General features: G+C 47.2%; 1 protein-coding gene across 1 annotated transcript in view; it reads left to right on the top strand.

Annotated features, from left to right (window-relative positions):
* Positions 1-13,745, top strand: part of ARID2 (AT-rich interaction domain 2) — a 581,863-nt gene that overhangs the window by 519,755 nt on the left and 48,363 nt on the right. The gene's annotated exons all lie outside the window — the stretch shown is intronic.

Below are 13,745 nucleotides of genomic sequence, written 5' to 3' on the forward strand. Positions count from 1 at the left end.
CACCTGTTCATACCCATTTCAACCAATCAGGATGACTTTTATTCTCTAACAATTGTGGTTCTTTAATTTCAAGGCCAATCATCTGGAGACTGAAGTCTTGTCCTATCTGTCTTCAGCTATCTAGTTTAAAACAGGAGCTCAGTAAAGTAAAGCAGGAATTGGATGCACTTAAAGCAGCTTCTAGGACTGCACAGAATCATACCAACTTCTCACCACTGCCTCAAAGAATAAAACCACCTACGAATAGATGGTTCACAGTAGGCTCAAGCAGACTTTGTTATGTGACACAAAAGCATCTGCCCTCACAAGTGTTGCCCCTACAGAATTCTTTTGCTCCATTACAGCACTGTGATGATCCTGAAAATAGAACTGAGGCAGAAGAGAAAGCAATGAAGTTGGAACAAAAGGATATGAAGGTACCCAAAGAGAAAAGACACCCCCAAATCACAAATGTTGAAGCACATACCAGGAAATGTAGATGGAAAGCGATGGCCACAAATTCTCGCAGTCTAAGCAATAAAGTTCATGACCTTCAAGCCCTGATGTTGGAGGCAGACAGATGTTGTTGCAATCACGGAGACGTGGCTCAATGGGTCCCATGAATGGGATGCAAACGTTCTAGGCTTTAATCTATTTAGGAAGGATAGAGAGGGTCGTAAAGCTGGAGGAGTAGCTCTATATGTGAGAAATGATATCACATCGACCGAAATGACAGGGACCTGTGTTTACAGACCTCCAACACAATTGGAAGAATTAGATAAAGATCTGATTGCAGATATTCAAAAGTTGGGAAACAAGAGAGAGGTGCTGTTGCTGGGAGATTTCAATCTGCCGGATGTAGATTGGAAGGTTCCATCTGCGGAATCAGAAAGAAGTAGAGAAATCGTGGATGCTTTCCAAAGTGCTCTGCTCAGACAAAGGGTGACGGAACCCATGAGGGAGGGAGCGATGCTGGATCTGGTGCTCACAAATGGGGATAGCGTGTCAAATGTCCGAGTGGGTGCCCACCTGGGCAGCAGTGACTATCAAACGGTTTGGTTTGATATGACAGCTGGAGTGGAGGACGGTCACTCAAAACTCAAAGTCCTGGATTTCAAGCATGCTGACTTTAGAAAATGGGGGAATACCTAAGGAAGGAGCTGATGGGCTGGGAGGACGTACAAGAAGTGGAAGGACAGTGGTCCAGGCTGAAAGAAGCTATAAATAGGGCCACAAATCTTTATGTAAGGAAAGTAAATAAAAGCAAGAGAAAAAGGAAACCAATATGGTTCTCCAAGCAAGTGACTGAGAAAATAAAGGCTAAAGAGTTGGCGTTCCAGAAATACAGAAAAACTGAAGAAGAGGAACACGGGGAGGAATACCAGATGAAACTGAAAGAAGCCAAGAGAGAGATACGTCTGGCGAAAGCGCAAGAGGAAGAACAAATGGCTAGAAATGTAAGGAGGGGTGACAAAATTTCTTAAGGTATATTAGTGAAAGGAGAATGACTAAAAAGGGAATTGTGAGACTAAAAGATACTGTGAACCGCTATGTAGATAATAATGAAGAAAAAGCAAATTTGCTAAATAGATACTTTTGTTCTGTTTTCACAGAAGAAAATTCTGGAAAAGGACCGCAATTGACTGGCAAAAGTACAAATGAGAATGGAGTGGATATAGCACCGTTCACTGAAGAGAAGTGTGTATGAACAACTTTAAAATCTAAAGGTGGACAAAGCCATGGGACCGGACGGGATCCACCCCAGGATATTGAGGGAGCTCAGAGAGGTTCTGGCGGGTCCTCTTAAAGATTTGTTTAATAAATCCTTGCAGACGGGAGAGGTTCCAAGGGATTGGAGAATGGCGGATGTGTTCTCTCTTCAAAAAAGTGATGATAGGGAAGAAGCTGGAAACTACAGGCCGGTAAGCCTCACTTCAGTTATTGGAAAAGTAGTGGAAGCGATGCTTAAGGAAAGGATAGTGAATTTCCTGGAAGCCAATAAGTTGCAAGAACCGAGACAACATGGTTTTACCAGAGGGAAATTGTGCCAAACGAATCTCATTGAGTTCTTTGATTGGGTGACCGGAGAATTGAATCAGGGATGAGCTATAGACATAATCTACTTAGATTTCAGCAAAGCTTTTGACACGGTTCCCCACAGGAGGCTCTTAAATAAACTGGACGGGCTGAAGATAGGACCCGAAGTGGTGAACTGGATTAGGAACTGGTTGACGGACAGACGCCAAAAGGTGGTGGTTAATGGAATTCGCTCGGATGAGGGAAAGGTGAGTAGTGGAGTGCCTCAGGGATCGGTGCTGGGGCCAATTCTGTTCAATATATTTGTGAGTGACATTGCCGAGAGATTAGAAGGTAAAGTTCACCTATTTGCGGTTGATACTAAGATCTGTAACAGAGTGGACACCCGGGAGGGAGTGGAAAACATGAAAAAGGATCTGAGGAAGCTAGAAGAATGGTCTAAGGTTTGGCAATTAAAATTCAATGCGAAGAAATGCAAAGTGATGCACTTAGGGAGTAGAAATCCACGGGAGACGTATGTGTTAGGCGGTGAGAGTCTGATAGGTACGAACGGGGAGAGGGATCTTGGGGTGATAGTATCTGAGGATCTGAAGGCGATGAAACAGTGTGGCAAGGCGGTGGCCGTAGCTAGGCTATATAGAGAGAGGTGTGACCAGCAGAAGAAAGGGGGTGTTGATGCCCCTGTATAAGTCATTGGTGAGGCCCCACCTGGAGTATTGTGTTCAGTTTTGGAGGCCGTATCTTGCTAAGGATGTAAAAAGAATTGAAGCGGTGCAAAGAAAAGCTACGAGAATGGTATGGGATTTGCGTTACAAGACGTATGAGGAGAGACTTGCTGACCTGAACATGTATACCCTGGAGGAAAGGAGAAACACTGGTGATATGATACAGGTGTTCAAATATTTGAAAGGTATTAATTCGCAAATGAACCTTTTCCAGAGATGGGAAGGCGGTAGAACTGAAATGAGATTGAAGGGGGGCAGACTCAAGAAAAATGTCAGGAAATATTTTTTCACGGAGAGAATGGTGGATGCTTGGCATGCCCACCCGCGGGAGGTGGTGGAGATGAAAACGATAACGGAATTCAAACATGCGTGGGATAAACATAAAGGAATCCAGTTCAGAAGGAATGGATCCTCAGGAGCTTAGCCGAGATTGGGTGGCAGAGCCGGTGGGGGGAGGCGGGGCTGGTGGTTTGGGAGGCGGGGCTAATTCTGGACAGACTTCTACGGTCTGTGCCCTGAAAAAGACAGATACAAATCAAGGTAAGGTATACACAAAAAGTAGCAGATATGCGTTATCTTGTTGGGCAGACTGGATGGACCGTGCAGGTCTTTTTCTACCATCATCAACTATGTTACTATGTTATTTGGAGCAAACCTCATTTAAGTTTAAAAAACTGAATATGGGAATATGATTAAACACGCGTACCATGTTGACTTATTTGAAACAGGCAATTTTAGAACACAAATTGTGTTAGTTTTAGTCATGAACTAGTGCTAGCAGAGAAGGCAGTAGTATTTGGCATAGGGTGGGGAAGAAATTACCCTTTGTCATAAGTTAGGAAGCGGTAGCAGTTGTTGATGTGCACAGAGCCATGAGACACAGAAGCAGCAGCCTGCACAGGGCTCCGAGAAAGAGAAGTAGCTACCCACACGAGGCCAGAAGAGACTAGAACAGCCAGTTCAGGACTGGCAGAGAAGCAGTAACAATTTTATTTAGGGCCAATGAGCAAAGCAATAAGAGGTATGAGTGAAAGGAAATAAGGTAAGAAGGAAAGGGAGGATAAGTAGTAGAAAACAGTGGTGGAACAGTGGTGGAGTTTTAGGCATAAGAGAATAAGGAAGAAAAGATGTTTTTCCGAGGACAAGCAGGCTGAGTCATTCTCACAAGTGGGTCAACAATCCGCGTCGGCCCAGGAATTGGCATAATGAATAGCAAAAAAAAAAACATTGCTAGAGCCTTCTGGTGTGCATGCAGCACCACAGTGCACATGTGCGGAGTGCCTTCCCACCCGCAGCACAACCACGCTCCTCAGTTTTTTCTCCGCATGAGGAGCAGTGGACTTTTTGCCTTTGCTCCTTTCTTGCGCCCAGGAAAGAGCCTTTTTGTACCTTTTTTCAAAAAATTTTCATGTTCTTCTTCTTGATCTATTATTATTGGGGTTTTTTTTTAAACCCTTATAGTTTGTTTTTTTGAGCCCGCTTATGTTTTCTTTATTTTTCGTCGCTGGCCACACTTGATTGGGCTTCCCATGTTTGTGCTTTTATTTTTTCGGCACAATCAAGTCTTTTAATTTTGCCAAAGCCATTTTCCTTTCATGTCATCGAAGACTCCTAGTGGCTTCAAAGGTTGTACTCAGTGCAACTGAATCATCTCGGGTACTGATAAACATTCTTGGTATATTCAGTGTCTTGGGCCCGACAATAGCCCAGAAAATTGGGTCCTTTGTCTTCGTATGAAGAAAAGGACCCAAATTTCCCGAGAAACTCAGAGAGAAACTTTTTGGAGCTTGGTCCGGTCCTTCAATATTGGTGTCGAGAGAGTCATCGACATCGGAAGTCGAGGTAGGGATGGCTGCTGTGAGGCCCAGAGACACTGGGAGCAATGAGGCATCGAGTGGGTCTCCAGCTGTCTCGAGGCTTCCATCGGACCCAACCCTGAGGCGGTGGGACGATTTGACGTCGTCCTCATCAGCACCGAGGAGTCTCAGTGAGGTGCATTGGGCAAAGGCCAAGAAGCACCAACACCAATCTCCTTTGACACACGGTCCGGGAGTTACAGGGCGCTGAGGAATCCGCCCCCCGAGAAGCTCCGGCGCCAGGAGGAGCGCTCCCCCTCCATTCAAGAGGTGTTAACGCGTGTGTCTCCCAGCAGCCGAAATCCTGCTCCCGCACCCCAGATGGTTCGGCAACCTGAGCCCACACTGGCTCCTCAGGCTTTACCAATGGTGGCTGTCAATGAGCGAATCCGGGCCTTGCTTCCAAAACAATTGGAGGGTTTGATGCAGCGATGTGCATCAGCATCCGTGGGTGCCTTTGCCTACCATGCATCGTGGTGCAGCCTCTGACACCGGCGCTGCTTGCTGTTCTTGTGTTGATTGTCACCCAGGCTGGGTCTCCTTCGACATCAGTGGAGGAAGCTTCGCCGGAGTTGAGGCAGGAGCCGACTTCTCAATGTGTTCTTAAGGCCATCATTCTTTGATGTCGAGGCAGGCCCGGTCTCAGACATCCCTGAGGGAAGTGTTGTCCAATACCAAGGAGGAATGCTTGTGGAAGTCAGAGGAGGATCCCAGGTACTTTTCCTCAGATGAGTCGTATGGGATCCCTTCTGAGCCTTCCCCTCCACCTGAGAGATGGCTATCACCACCTCATTCACCTCTTTTGTTCGGGAGATGGTTGAGGGGATTCCATTTCCCATAGAAGTGGAGGATGAGCCCAGGGCTAAGATGTTCAAGGTCCTGGACTATACCTCTCCACCTAAGGAGGCAGTGATGGCTCCTCTTCACGAGGTACTCATGGCAGTCTTCTTGTGGAACTGGGTGTCCCCTCTTTCTGGCCCTGGTGTCCCCAAGAAAATTGATACCCAGTATCGGATCCACGAGGAACCTGGGTTGACGAGGTCTCCATTACCCCACAACTCTGGTGGATGCCGCTTTCAAAAGAGCCTAGAGTACTAGGGACTATGCCTCGGCTCCCCCAGGTAGAGAAGCTACAACCATGGACTCGGGAGGAAAATGTATCAGGCCGCTATGCTCATCGCCCGTATCCAATCCTACCAGCTCTTCACAAGCGTCTACTTGTGGAATTTGGTGAAACAGCTGTCTAGCTTGGTTGACATGCTCCCTTTGGAGCAGGCCAAGCTTTTTCGTCAGCTGGTCAAGCAGCAGAAGGCGTGTCGAAGTTCTTGGCCAGGGGTACTTACGACACTTTTGACATGGCATCCAGAATCTCTGCCCAGGGTATAGCGATGCACAGACTCTCATGGCTGCATGTTTCTGACCTGGACCGTTCGGTCCAGAAGAGAATGGCAGCTGCCCCTTGCCGGGAGGATAATCTTTTCGGAGAGAAGGTTGATGAACTGGTGAACCAGATCAAGAAGCACTCTGGTGTTATGTCTTCTCTCTCTTGCCGGACGTATTCTGTAAGCACCTCCACATCTAGGAGGTATTTTGGTGGGTCACGGAGTGCTCTCTGTTCCTACTCTAGGCATAGGTACATTTCTGCGGCTCGTCTGCCTTCTCGGGCTCAACCCCAGCGCGCTCGTTGTCAACAGCGTGCGCCCAAGGCCTGTGCTGCTTCCCAGCAAAAGCAAGGGACGAGCTTTTGACTGGCTCCAGCAGAGCGTAGCCGCCATAAAAGTATCCGAACCGGGCAACTTGCCATTTAGGGGGAGGTTGAAATTTATTCACCAAAGGTGGCGCCTCTCATAACCTCCGACCGGTGGTTTCTTCAAACAGTCCGGTTTGGATACACCCTCAATTTGATATCCAAACTTCCAAATTGCCCACCAAGAGCTCATTCATTCAGCTCTCAGCACAAGCAGGTACTTGCAGAGGAATTCTCCCCCCTTCTAAAGGCCCACGCGGTCGAACCCGTTCCACCAGGAGAAGAAGGGCAGGGATTCTATTCCAGGTACTTCCTTGTGCAGAAAAAGACAGGGGGTTACGTCCTGTCCTAGACCTAAGGGCACTGAACAAATTCCTAGTCCGAGAAAAGTTCAGGATAGATTCCCTGACGACAACCTTCTTCCCATGATTCAAGAGAACGATTGGCTATGCTCGCTGGACTTAAAGGTTGCATATATACACATCCCGATACTTCCAGCTCACAGGAAGTATCTTCGATTTCAGCTGGGAACATATCATTTTCAGTACTGTGTACTGCCTTTTGGCCTCATGTTAGTTCCCAGGGTATTTACCAAATGTCTAGCAGTACTTGCAGCGTCGCTACGCAGACTGCGAGTGCATGTATTTCCTTATCTCAACTATTGGCTAGTGAAGAGCACCTTGGAGGACAGTGCGCGAGAGTCCATGCAGAAGACTATCCAGGTGCTCAAGCTGCTAGGATTTATAATAAACTACCCCAAATCTCATCTCCATCCTATCCAACAATTGGAATTCATAGGAGCCCTGCTCGGCAGACGGATTCTTCGAGTCTGTCTTCCAGAGACGCATGCAGACAGCCTTCTGTCCCTCACGTCCAAGGTTCGGATATCGCAGCAGGTCACAGCTCAGCAGATGCTGAGGTTGTTGGGCCACGTGGCTTCCACAGTGTATGTTACCCCCATGGCACCTCTTCACATGAGATCTGCTCAATGGACCCTGGCTTCTCAGTGGTATCAAGCCACGGGGAGTCTTTGAGATGTCATCTGAGTGTCCCCTGAGCTTGTTCGCTCTCTTCAGTGGTGCACAATTCAGTCCAATCTGACCTTGGGACTTCCATTTGAAATTCCTCAGGCACAAAAAAGTGCTGACCACAGATGCATCAGTCCTGGGGTAGGGTGCTCATGTAGTTGGGCTTCACACTCAAGGAGCCTGGTGCCCCCAGGAAACAGATCTTCAGATCAACCTCCTGGAGCTCCTAGCGATCTGGAACACTCTAAAAGCTTTCAGAGATAGACTGTCCAACCAAAAACTCTTAGATCAAACAGACAATCAGGTTGCGATGTGTTACACCAACAAGCAGGGGGGCACTGGATCTCACCCTCTGTGTCATGAAGCCGTCCAGATGTAGCTCTGGGCACGCCGTCACGGCATGTTTCTTCAGACCACTTATCTGGCAGGCGTAAAGAATGGCCTGGCCAACAGGCTGAGCAGAATAATGAATCCTCACTAGTTTCTGAATATGGGCATAGCAAGATCTTCAGAGCAAGGGGCACCCCCTCGGTGGATCTTTTTGTCACTCAATTCAATCACAAGGTCCCTCGGTTCTGTTCCAGGCTTGAGGCCCACGACAGACTAGCGTCAGATGCCTTTCTCCTTCATTGGGGGGACAGGCCGTGCGTATGCATATCCTCTGATACCTCAAGTGGGAAAGACTTTGTTGAAATTCAAGCAAGACCACGGAACCATGATTCTGATCGCACCTACTGGCTGCAACAGATTTGGTTCCCTTTTCTTCTGGAGTTGTCCTCTGAAGAACCATGGAGATTGGAGTGTTTTCCGACACTCAGATCGTTTCTACATCCCATCCTCCAGTCTCTGGCTCTCTCAGCCTGGATGTTGAGAGCCTAGAATTCGCTTCCTTGGGTCTTTCGGAGGGTGTCTCCCCGGTCTTGCAGGCTTCCAGGAAAGATTCCACTAATAGGTGTTATTCTTTTAAATGGAGGAGGTTTGCCATCTGGTGTGACAGCAAGGCAATAGACCTCCTTTCTTGTCCTACACAGACCCTTCTTAAATACCTTCTACACTCAGAGTCTGGTCTTAAGACCAACTCCATAAGGGTCCACCTTAGCGCAATTAGTGCTTATCACCAGCGTGTAGAAGCTAAGCCTATCTCTGGACAGCCTTTAGTTGTTCCCTTCATGAGAGGTTTGCCTTTCTCAAAGCCCCCTGTCAAACCTCCACCAGCATCATGGGATCTCAACTTCGTTTTCACCCAGCTGAGTAAAGCTCCTTTTGAGCCACTGAATTCCTGCCATCTGAAATACTTGACCTGGAAGGTCATTTTCTTGATGGCTGTTACTTCAACTCATAGGGTTGGTGAGCTTCAAACCTTAGTAGTGGATGCACCTTAGATTAAGTTTCATCACAATAGAATAGTCCTCTGCACACACGCTAAGTTCCTTCTGAAGGTGAGTTCCATCTAAACCAGTCGATTGTCTTGCCAACCTTTTTTCTCCATCCTCATGCCCACCCTGGTGAAAGCAACGTGCACACCTTGGACTGCAAGAGAGTGTTGGCCTTTTACGTGGAGCGGATGAAGCCCTTCAGGCAGTCCTCCCAGTTGTTTGTTTCTTTTGATCCCAATAGGAGGGGAGTCGCCATCGGTAAACGCACCATTTCCAGTTGGGTAGCAGAGGTGGAGAGTCCTGTCACGGTGCACAATGTCAGAGCCATGACTGCGTAAGTGGCTCACTTGAGGTTTGCCTTCATTGAAGAGATTTGCAAAGCTGCAACGTGGTCTTTATTCCACACATTCACATCTCACTACTTCCTTGAGCAGGATACCCAATGCGATAGTCTGGGCAGTCAGTGTTGCAGAATCTGTTTCCGTTTTTGTTCTGTTCTAGGCTGCACTCTCAGCTAGTTTGTAAATAGTTTCAGGTTAATCTACATTACGCCCTCGCTGTTGCGAGGCCCAATTAACCAATGTTGGTTGTTTTGGGTGAACCTGGATGCTAGGGATACCCCATTTGTGAGAATGACTTACCAGCTTATTTTCGAAAGAGAAAGACGCCCATATTTCGACCCAAATCGGGAGATGGGCAACCGTTTCCCGTGGGCGACCAAATCGGTATAATCGAAACCCGATTTTGGGCGTCCTCAACTGCAGTCCGTCACGGAGACGAACAAAGATCACGGGGGCATGTCGGAGGCGTGGCGAAGGAGGGACTGGGGTGTGGTTATCGGCCGAGGAGAGATGGGCATCTTTAGCTGATAATCGAAGCAAGAAGGGCGTTTTTGACAAGAATTTGGTCCGCTTTATTTGGACCCTTTTTTTTTTTCAGGTCCAAGTCCCAAAAAAGTGCCCCATCTGACCAGATGACCACCGGAGGGAATCGGGGATGACCTCCCCTGACTCCCCCAGTGGTCACTATCCCCCTCCCACCAAACAAAACCCACTTTACAAACTTTTTTTGCCAGCCTGTATGCCAGCCTCAAATGCCGTTCCCACCTCCATGACAGCAGAATGTGTTCTATCCTCTGACAGCCTTTCCCTGGTTCTGATGTGGTTCTCGAGTGAGTGTGACACCTTTTCTGTTAAGGGCACTGCAGAGTCACATCAGCAGTGGATTGTGGTGGGTGTAGGGTATTGGGCTCCGTGATTCCACTAGCTTGTATTAAATGCTCACAATGTTGGTAGTTGGTAGGCTCTACTCCCATGGTGCTTTTCCCTCTGCTTACTGGGTCAGTGTGTGCCCTGTTTTGTTTCCGGTAGTCCATGAGGTAGTGGCCATTTGTGTAAGACACTTTTAGATCCCTTTCATGTGTTAGCCACGTTACAGCACTTGGTTCTTACCTTGAATGTTGCTGAAAGAGGGCATTGTACACCATTCTGCCAGCTCGGACCTACTGCTAATCTCAGTACCAGCGAGACTCATTGCCAGTGGGGCACAACCTCTGATCTGCAGTTAACTGTGAGTAAAGGTGCTTATTCAAATAAAGGACGTTTTCAGCGAGATTAGTCTTCAGGTGTCAATTGCTGTGTCAAGGTTATACACCAGCAACAAGTCCTGTCCCTGGAGTACTCTTAGTGGGTACTGCAGTGCACATCAGGCAGGCAGACCCAGGCCCATTCCCCCCCCCCCCCTCCACCCGTAACACTTGTGGTGGTAAATGGGAGGCCTCTAAAACCCACTGTACCCATATGTAGTTGCCCCCTTCACCCCTAAGAGCTGTGGTAGTGTTGTACATTTGTCCCTTCCATGACCAAATGGCTTGGATTGGGACGTTTCTGAGCTGGGCGTTTTTAGTTTCCATTATCGCAAAAAGCTACTACTACTACTACTACTATTTAGCATTTCTATAGCGCTACACAAACATAGAAGAAAGACAGTCCCTGCTCAAAGAGCTTACAATCTAATAGACAAAAAATAAATAAAGTAAGCAAATCAATTAATGTGAACGGGAAGGAAGAGAGGAGGGTAGGTGGAGGCGAGTGGTTACGAGTCAAAAGCAATGTTAAAGAGGTGGGCTTTCAGTCTAGATTTAAAGGTGGCCAAGGATGGGGCAAGACGTAGGGGCTCAGGAAGTTTATTCCAGGCGTAGGGTGCAGCGAGACAGAAGGTGCGAAGTCTGGAGCTGGCAGTAGTGGAGAAGGGAACAGATAAGAAGGATTTATCCATGGAGCGGAGTGCACGGGAAGGAGTGTAGGGAAGGACGAGTGTGGAGAGATACTGGGGAGCAGCAGAGTGAGTACATTTATAGGTAGTAGAAGAAGTTTGAACAGGATGCGAAAACGGATAGGGAGCCAGTGAAGGGTCTTGAGGAGAGGGGTAGTATGAGTAAAGCGACCCTGGCGGAAGACGAGACGGGCAGCAGAGTTTTGAACCGACTGGAGAGGGGAGAGGTGACTAAGTGGGAGGCCAGCAAGAAGCAGATTGCAGTAGTCTAAACGAGAGGTGACAAGGGTGTGGATGAGGGTTTTGGTAGAGTGCTCGGAAAGAAAGGGGCGGATTTTACGGATGTTGTAAAGAAAGAAATGACAGGTCTTGGCAATCTGCTGGATATGAGCACAGAAGGAGAGAGAAGAGTCAAAGATGACCCCAAGGTTTCGAGCTGAGGAGACAGGGAGAATGAGAGAGCCATCAACAGAAATAGAAAACGGGGGGAACGGGGAGGTGGGTTTGGGGGGGAAAATGAGAAGCTCGATTTGGTCATATTTAATTTCAGGTGGCGTTGAGACATCCAGACAGCAATGTCAGACAAGCACGCTGAAACTTTGGTTTGGATGCAAGGTGAGATATCAGGGGTAGAAAGGTAGATTTGGGAGTCATCAGCATAGAGATGGTAGGAAAAGCCATGGGATGAGATTAATGAACCAAGGGAAGAAGTGTAGATAGAAAAGAGGAGGGGACCAAGAACAGAACCCTGAGGTACGCCGACAGGCAGAGGGATAGAAGTAGAAGAGGATCCACCAGAGTGAACACTAAAGGTGCGGAGGGAGAGGTAGGAAGAGAACCAGGAAAGGACAGAGCCCTGGTATCCAAGTGAGGACAGGGTATCGAGAAGTATGCTGTGATCGACAGTGTCAAAAGCAGCGGAAAGATCAAGAAGAATGAGGATGGAATATTGACCTCTGGATTTAGCCAGTAATAGGTCATTGGAGACTTTAGTAAGCGCAGTTTCGGTTGAGTGGAGAGGGCGAAAACCAGATTGTAGTGGGTCAAGAATAGCATGTGAGGAGAGAAAATCAAGGCAGCGGCGGTGAACAGCATGCTCAAGTAATTTGGAGAGAAAAGGAAGGAGGGAGATGGGTCGGTAATTAGAGGGACAAGTAGGGTCGAGTGAAGGCTTCTTAAGGAGAGGTGTGACCACAGCATGTTTAAAGGCAGCAGGGACAGTCGCAGTGGAAAGTGAGAGGTTGAGAATGTGACAGATAAAAGGAATAAGAGCAGGAGAGATGGCATTAAGAAGGTGGGTGGGAATGGGATCAGAGGAACAGGTGGTACATTTTGAGGAAGAAAGGAGAAGTGTAGTTTCCTCAATAGTAACTTCAGGAAAGGAGGAAAGGGAATCTCAGAAGGGACCAAATCCATGGCATTTGGTCCGTCCAAACAGTATTTTCGAAACGAAAGATGGACGCCCATCTTTTTCGATAATACGGTCTGTCCCGCCTCTTCACATACCCTTTTCGGACATAGACGCCCATGGAGATGGGCGTTCGATTATGCCTCTCTTAGCCTGCTTGTCCTCGGAGAAAGTGAAGATACTTACCTGTAGCAGGTATTTTCCGAGGACAGCAGGCTGATCATTCTCACAGTCCCGCCCACCTCACCTTGTAGTTGTCTCTTTTTCCTTTTTATCTTATGCTTTTGGATTAAGTATAAACGGTTTTTATTGATGGTCAAACTTCAATTCAAACATAGTAAATGCTTACAGTGTATAACTTATCAATATTTCTATAACAGCGACTTATCTGACAGCATGTCTATCCCATCACTTTTTTAACATTTACCCCTTCCCCTCCCCCCCCCCAAAAGAAAATGAAACATTACACTCTGGATTAAAGCTTCATACATCCTATTGACACTCTTGTACAACCTTGTCCAATCTTTATTCACTTACACGAGGGGCTCATAACTTCATTGTATCGGTCCTAATCTATTAAGTATAGCACTTCTGGCTCTGTGGGATATATTTTGCAAATAATGAGTCCAAACATTAAGAAATTTCTTTCTTTTCCTCAAATTATCATATGCATCCCTTGCCTCCCACAACATTAGCTCATGTAGCTTATTCCTCCACAGCCAAACAGAGGGTGGGTCTGCCTGCATCCAATGTCTCAGTATGCATTTTTTGCCCACTGCAAATGCTTTACATAAAAATCCCTCCAAGTTTTTATCCGATATCCCATATGCATTATTTTTGTTCAAGAGTACTCCTCTTATGCTTTTGGATTAAACTGAGGAGCGCGGTCGCGCAGTGTGCGGGAAGGCATTCCACGCATGCATGGTGCGGTGCTCCACACGCACAAGAAGGCTCTAGCAAAGTTTTGTTTTTGCTATTCGTTATGCCGATTCTCGGGCCAATGCGGATTGTCAACCCACTTGTGAGAATGATCAGCCTGCTGTCCTCGGAGAATGCCTGCTACAGGTAAGTATCTTCGCTATTCATACATTTCAAAATTCTTTTTTTTTTAGATACAGGGCCAACCTATGTTCCAACCAATATAATGTTTCTGAAAAAAAGATAATATACATTGGTGAAAGTTCTTGGAAATTTAGAGATGTACCCACTCAGAGAATAGAAGGCTTTCTGCTATTTTCATTTTTTTCCCAGTAGTTTTTTCCTGTTTCTTTGGGCTTATAGCTTTATCAGAACCAGCTGTTTTATTTGCCCGCTG

Source organism: Microcaecilia unicolor, chromosome 10, assembly GCF_901765095.1.
Source record: "Microcaecilia unicolor chromosome 10, aMicUni1.1, whole genome shotgun sequence".
Classification (NCBI taxonomy): Eukaryota; Metazoa; Chordata; class Amphibia; order Gymnophiona; family Siphonopidae; genus Microcaecilia; species Microcaecilia unicolor.